The sequence below is a fragment of the Corvus brachyrhynchos genome, unplaced genomic scaffold, assembly GCF_000691975.1.
Source record: "Corvus brachyrhynchos isolate BGI_N302 unplaced genomic scaffold, ASM69197v1 scaffold125, whole genome shotgun sequence".
Lineage (NCBI taxonomy): Eukaryota > Metazoa > Chordata > Aves > Passeriformes > Corvidae > Corvus > Corvus brachyrhynchos.
Genome location: NW_008238342.1, coordinates 523,951 through 531,276, shown reverse-complemented (window position 1 = coordinate 531,276; position 7,326 = coordinate 523,951). Strand labels below are relative to the sequence as shown.

At 48.3% G+C, this 7,326-nt stretch overlaps 1 protein-coding gene across 1 annotated transcript in view; it reads left to right on the top strand.

Moving 5' to 3' along the window:
* Positions 1 to 6: 6 nt before the first annotated feature.
* The window catches only part of CHMP4B (charged multivesicular body protein 4B), a 20,582-nt gene continuing 13,262 nt past the window's right edge, over positions 7 to 7,326 (top strand). Inside the window, exon 1 of the mRNA XM_008634348.1 lies at positions 7 to 34. The gene's annotated coding sequence lies outside the window, so the exon portion shown is untranslated. The remainder of the gene's footprint in view (positions 35 to 7,326) is intronic.

Genomic DNA, 7,326 nt, shown 5'->3' with positions numbered 1-7,326 from the left:
GCCGCCCGCAAGCACGGCACCAAAAACAAGCGCGGTGAGCGGGGCGGGGGCCGGGCCGCGCCGCCCCGAACCCGGGCAACAGGTCGGGAGCGCCCTGGGCGGCGCGGACTCGTCTGTGCGGCTTTATTTTACACCCGGAGCCTTTCGTTTATACTTTGGTGCCTTTCAGTTGTACCTATTGCCATTATTTTATGCCTCAGCGCCCTTCCCGGCGGGATTTACGCCCCAGCCGTGTTTCCTCACTCTGGAAGGGAGGGACACTTCCCCTTCCCTCGTGGGGAGAGCCCCGTGTGGGTGTCGCGTCACTGCCTCGTGATTCCGATGTCGCGATAGCGCTCGGCTCCTCCGTGGTGTTCCCTTCCCGTCCCCTGCCCATCTCACTTTGGGGAGAGGTCAAGAAAATATCCCGGCACTGGGTGCAGCTGGAAAAGCAGGGCAGCACCGTGGAATCAGGCCTTGATTTGCTCTGGTGGTGGTTTTTAATTCCAACCAACAAAACTCTTTACCAGAACCCTGCTTAATGTAAGGGTTTAGTTAGATATGTTTATTTTTGTTAGCTCTTACCAAAAGTTCTGAGCGTGTCGGGGAGAGCAGGAGTTACAGCTTTGATGTGTGTGGTGTTTGTTGTCCGTGGGATGAAGAACTTCCAGGGAGAAAATTGGCCAGCATGAAAAGGGTTTCTTGAAAACAGGCAAGTTAATATTCCCTCTTCTGGGAAGAGCTTGGGTTGTACTTATGCTTCGTTTTGTGTTCTCAAGGAAATATTCATTCTTTTAGAAACAGTATTTGTTCTGGGGTTTATTCCCACTCCTCAGTCCCCTCCAAGAGGCTCTTCCACACACACTCCTAAAGCTTATGAATGGAATTGGTGTTTCCCAGGTGGAACTTGGCTTCCCTGGGCAGGTCTGGCTGTGTTTTCCAGGCAGTGCTTGATGTGTCTGTGTGTCTGGAGATAAAGCACTTGTCAGGTTATGTATTCCAGTGCTCTGGAAACAAACTTCTTGTGTGTTTTAGCATGGTCACCAAAAGTTTTCAGGAAAGCACATCCTGATTTCTGTGCGGATGTCGCCCTCTCTGTGCAGGAGCAGGAGTGGCTTTGCCTGTAGCACAGGGAGCTGCAAGCACACGTCTAGCAAGGGTTAATTGGCAGTAATTACCCTTAGGAGTTTCATGTCACTACTTCAGTCAGCACTTTAAGCCTCCTTCCACACTCTAGAACTTCCCTGTGTGACGTGGATGGAGCCAGTGTACAAGGGCTCAAGGATGTGTCAGAGGACCTCAGCAGAGCCTGACTTCGTGCTTAACCAAGTCAGTTCTAAATCAAATACATTGCAACAGTTCTAGTAAGTGAGTCTGTGCTGTGGTTTTTGGCCTAGTTTGGTAATGAGCTCGAGAGGAGAACTAAAATATGTCTCTGCAGTTTCTTCATCTTCTGGGTTACACCGGGCCTCTCGAACTTCTAAACTTTCTGTTCAGGTCTTTGTCTCGCTCCACTGTAATGCCATCCATCCCTCCCTTCCTCCCTCCCTCTCTGCTGCCCTTCAGAACCTCGGGTAGGGGAGGGATTAAATTTCCTTGGAGGTGGAGGAAGGAGAAAAACCTGCCCATTCACCGGCAGGATTCTGGGTCAGACTAATTGAGGGCTTGCAGCAGCACAGGATCCTGAGGAGTAATTAAGGAGCTGTGAATAGGAGGAGGGTAGGGATGGATTTCTCTTTTTCCATTTCTGGGGCTGAGAGGCCAACTGTTCTTACTGGGCTGTGAGTTAAGGCAGCTGATTGTCTGTGCCTTGCTGGGAAGTGAATTCCCTTCAGGACACACTCAGTTTTCCTGAGTTCAAGTTGTCAGTCATCAGCTGAGCTCCTACAAATTGCATTTTTTTATAGGCAGTTACTGGATTTTTCCCTGTCTGACTTCAGGCTGGTTTATAATCCATAATCTATGCGATTTTGATGCAAGGTCACTTAAATCCATATTTTAACTGAAAATAAAAATGTATTGGTTTTAGATGTGAAAGTCTGTCATTTTAACGGAAATACTTTGATATAGTTGGAATGCTTTCAAGTAAACCTGAACAAAAGATAATTAGCTAGAGATTATTTTGTTTAAGTGTTGGATCAACCTTTAAAAAATTAAATATGAAGAATCCCTAGGCTTAGTTCTCCAAGATGTAATCACTTCCCTCTGGAGATGCTGCGTGTCCCTGTTCCTTGAGGATCTCCTGTGGATGGTGCACATTTGTGATCTCAGCTGGGCAGTGCTACTGATGCTCCTGGAAGCTGCTGCGGGACAGCCAAAAGAAGATGATACAGTGGGGCAGGGAACTTACCTGGAAGCTTAAAGCCACCTTGGGAAAACTTGGAATGGCGTTTTTGTTGTCCCAGAGGGAAGACGGGTGTCTGGCACACTTGAGGAAACATTCTCTGCTCCCCAGCACACTGAGTGATTGTTCAGGTGCCAAGTGAGCTGCTTTCCAAAGGCTCATTCACTCATTCCTGCAGCACTTCTGGAGTCTAAGGAAAGCTTAAATCTAAGAAACTTAGAGGCTTCTGGTTCCCATGCCTGCCCCAGGCATATGCAGGGGTTTGTTAATTTATCAACTCATTTTAGATGTGTATTTTCGTGATCTGCATTTAGGGTATCCAGGCTGTGTAACCAGACAACTCAGGAAATTCTGAGGTTATAATAAGGAGCTTTGTAGTAGAAATTTCCTCAGTCTGTGTTGTTTCTTGGCACGGGAGGCTTTCAACTTGCATGAAAAGTTCTGAGTGTGCTGGGGAGACCAGCAGTGACGGCTTTAATGTGCTTGCCATGTTTTGTCCATGGGATGAAAAGCTATCAAGATTAATCATCAGTAGGAGGGTTTTTTGAAAACAGGCGAGTTACTCTTCCCTCTTCTGGGAGGAACTTGGGTTATGCTTGTGCTTCGTTTTGTGTTCTCATGGAAATGTTCAATCTTTTGAAAACCCCACCCCTCTGAGAGGCTCTCCCGCACTTTTGCTCTACCTCACGAGTAGTGGATTTATTCCTCTCAGTGAATTTACAGGAGCAGCAGCAGTACCGACTGATTTGAGCACTGATCAGCCAGTGTCTCACTGCATTTTACATCTGCCCTGAAAATAAACTTTGCTCTAACATAAGCAGAGTGCAGCTGTGAGCCTGTCTGGGAGCCCCGTGCTGCTGCTGCCTCCTTTTATTCCGCTCCAGTTTGTCCGTGGCGTTGTTTCATCTGGGATGTTTTCTCAACGCTCAAACCTCGTGGTACAAACTAAGCTGCTCCATCTATTCCAAGGGTTCTGGAGCTCTAGGGTTCAGTGTTCAGCTTCAGAGCAGTTTAAGCTGATCCTAATCGCTGCTGCTCTGGTGTTTGTGCTTTTCTGTGGCTGTGCCTGATCACGCAAAGCTGAGCTGCCAGAGGAATAGCACAGGCACACAGAGGACCAAGGGGTTAATTCCTTGAGCTCTGACTACCTTGGGTATAACAATGCCAGGGTCTGTTTCTCCTGGAACCCAAAGCTCAAGTGATGTCTCAGTATGAAGATTACAGCAGGGAGAGAAACTCAGTGCTGCTTTAGAGTGCCAGTGTTAAAAGCAGCTCGCTTGAGCTCAGATCCAGGGTGAGCAGATGCAGTTATGAGCCTGCCTGCCACTGATCTGACCTTTCTATTAATTAACACCACGGTGTTAATAGATGGGTGAAAAGCCAATATTGTCCAAAATATAATCAGACTTTAGCAGGAGAGTGGACATTTCATGGATTTTCCCTCCACTCTGGTTTCTGTTAGCAAGTGGTTTTTCTTTTCTGATGTCAAAGTTTCTATTTTCACTGTACATAAATACAGTGTTGGGGTTTTTTTTTCCAGCACTGAGAACACAAAATAGATGCAAATCAGGCTTTTCCTGGAAAGAGAACACTCCTCTTCTCCACCCAGCACTAAAACTAAACAAACCAGGAGGTTGGGCATAGGCTGAAGTCCTGACTTTAAGCCCACTTGGGGCTCTCAGTGCTGCCTCTGGTGATGGTGTGTAATGGAAATTATCTGGTTACATCCCTTTACCTTTTTTAAGCTGTCCCATCAGTCTGTTGATCTGATTTCCCTGCAGCTGGAGGATTCTGGTGTCAGAACTGCCCCTGTCAGTGAACCTGCTTGGAATGTCCAGCTGGGACTGGGCTGCTCCAGGAGCAGCCCTGCCTGGTCCTGCCTGTTCCTCTGTGCTGCTCTTGGTGTTTGTGTGGGCAGGGCATGACTTGGATTAGTTTGCTGAGCCAGACAAAACCCAACTCCTAAAAAAAAAAAAGGAAGGAAAAGTTGTTTTCCACACTTAACCACACAAATACTGGAGCTGGCTGGGGGAGGGAGGCAGGAATGTGACGGGAAGGAGGAGGGAGGGCAGTTCTGCCTCTCCTGGCAGCAGTCCCTGCTCAGAGGCCCTAACTGTGATAGCATCTGAGGGTGACGTGGGCTCTCCCAGCAAGGGACGAAGGGATCATTAATTAAATCACGGCAGCAGTGCCTGCAGGATGGCTGTGATGGTTTTGTTTAGGACGCTGAGTGCTTCCAAGTGTGGCAAGGATCTGGCACTGAGGGAGGGGAAAGCCGCAGCCTCAGCTCTGGGCTTGGGCATGGCCTCAAAGGGCCTGTGACTGTGTGTGCGGGGCCTCAGACATTGCTTGTGAGCGTGGTTTAAAGATCCTGCTTGGCTCTCGGCAAGAGAAGTGATTCTGCTCCCAGAATCCAATCATGAGACCCTGCTTTTGTTTCCATGAATCGTCAGATGCCTTTGGAGGGGAAGCAGGAATCCTGCAGCATTTCCAGCCCATCTTTAGGCCCTCAGCCTGCCTTCTCTGTGTTTTAAGTCACAGTGTAATGCAAAATTGATGTTTGAGTTCCAGGTGCTTATCCATAACCCAGGGCTTCAGTGTAGGAATGTTGATGGCAGTGCAGGCTCAAGTCCTTCATCTTCCCCTAAGGTTGATGGGCATTCACCACCTGCTTTGGGAGAAGTGATAATTGCTCTTTTAAATTAGATCTTAAAAAACTAGAGGAAACTTCTCCTTTGGATTCTACCCTACCTATGATCAGCAGAGCCTTTCGGAGACAAGACTCTCTGGTATAAAATGGTTTGGGAGCACTGGCAGGATTCACAAACACCTTTTTAAAAACTGCTTTTAAAAGTGACATAAACAAAACCCAAACCCCTGTGGTTCTGCCAGATATTGCCAGCTTTGGTAACTGTATTTGATGCAATATATCCTTCCTCTGTTCCTGTTCTCTGTCAGGAGGGAAGCTTGGCAAGTTTGCAGCCACTGACTTCGTGTTTATCACTTTTTCTCTCAAAATGTATTAGATGTTGGAGTCTAGTATCTCATTAAACTCCAGGCCTAATTACTGAATCCTGCTCCAGGGCTCTTAGGCTAGTTTAAAAATTATAATTTTCAGGTGATGCAAATTGTCAGTTTGGTTTAACCCTCTTTTTACTTAGACTTGTGCAGAGTTGTGGAGTGTTTATCTGGACTGGGACATTGCTGGCCTTTGCACTTGTATCATTCAGGTCCCTCTGTCAACCCTTCTTGCTCCCAAAAACCCAAAACTGCATTGCCCTTTCTTGTTTTTGGGGCAGTATGTGATGCTTGTCCCAGAGACTTTGGGCTGTGGTGTGAGCAGCAGGATGTGCCCTGACTTTCGCAGCCAGCAAAGTGTGGGTGTGAGTGGGGTTTAAAGTAAAATCTTGTCATTTACTCACACCGCTTAAAAATGGTTGATTTTTGCAAAACTAAAAGCTGGAGCAGCTCTCATCCCTGACTTTCCATCAAGTTTGCTGCCAGGTGTCCAGCAAACTGGACCTCCTGGCACAAAGTACCTGAAACAAACAGGATGCAGTTGGAGAATCCTAAGTAGGGCAGGCATCGATGTTGACAGACTTTTGCCTTACCCTGAGACAGCCCAAGGCCACAGCAGAGTTGGTGATAAGGAGATTTGTTCTGCTCTGAGTCATCCCTGTGAGTCTTTGAGCAGGAGCAGGGATACAGTTCCTGAAGGAAGGACTGGAGCCCCTCTGCTCTGGAGCCAGGCTGGGAGAGCTGAGGGTGTTCACCTGGAGATGTGAGGGCTCTGAGGAGACCTTAGAGCCCCTTCCAGTGCCTAAAGGGGCTCCAGGAGAGCTGGAGAGGGACTGGGGACAAGGGTCAGGATGACAGAGTAAGGGGGAATGGCTTCACTGTGACGGAGTGGGATATTGGGAAAAAATTTTTCCCTGTGAGGGTGGGGAGGCCCTGGCACAGGGTGCCCAGAGAAGCTGTGGCTGCCCCTGGATCCCTGGCAGTGTCCAAGGCCAGGATGGGTCGTGGATCAGCCTTGGATAGTGGAAGGTGTCCCTGCCCATGGCACTGGCTGATCTTTAAGGTCCCTCTCAACCCAAACCACTGTAATTCCATGGGAACCTTCCTCGTGGCCACTACCAAGGGCAGTGGAGTGGCCACAGTGACCCAGCACTGGTGGGACACAGAAGAGCAGAAGTTTCCCCTGGGTGAAGCTCAGTGCTAGGCTGTGGCAAAGGCAGTGACAGTTCTGTCCATGATGTCCTTCCAGTTGGAAGCCCAGTTGGAAAAGCTCTGCTGTGGCTTCCCCTGGGTTCACTGCTGAGATGAAGCCTTGTCAATAGCCAGTTTCCAGGAGCTAACACAATTATAGGATAATTATGTGGGCAGCTGTTGTCTTGCAGCTCTGGACTGATGGCAGTTTGGAGTTTTCCGGATAACCAGTATCCCCATCTCTCTTGCGTTTACTGGACTCAATGATCTCAAAGGTCTTTTCCAACCTAGTTTATTCTGTAATTCTGTGTGATAATGAGATGTGCATGGTGATCCACGTGTGCAGCAAGCCAGGGCTGTTTCACTCCTGTGGTGGAGTGTAAGTGTTACCAAACATCCACATTGTGTATGCTCCTCGTGGCTTGGCAGGATTTCATCCAGATTTAGGGACTCTGTGTTTACTTCAGGTGAGTGCACAGGGGTTGCTCAGGGGTTGAACTGAAAAGAGAAATGCCAGAGTGGCAGGAACATCAGTGGTATTCAAAAATTTGGAGGTGATTTTGATTGGTTATGAAATAAAACAAGGTAATACAAAGCAAACTTCATAGTGGGCTGCCTGGGAACTGTGCCCAGTCACTGCATCTCCAGTGAGGGTGGTACCTCCTTAAAATGCCTTGGCAGGCTCTCCATGGTGGGCTCTGCACGTGCCCTGTCCTGGGAGGACAGTGAGAGGCAGAAAGGCTTTTTTGTGAGTGCTTCCCTGGCCGGCCCATCCGCCGGAACAGAGTTTTTTT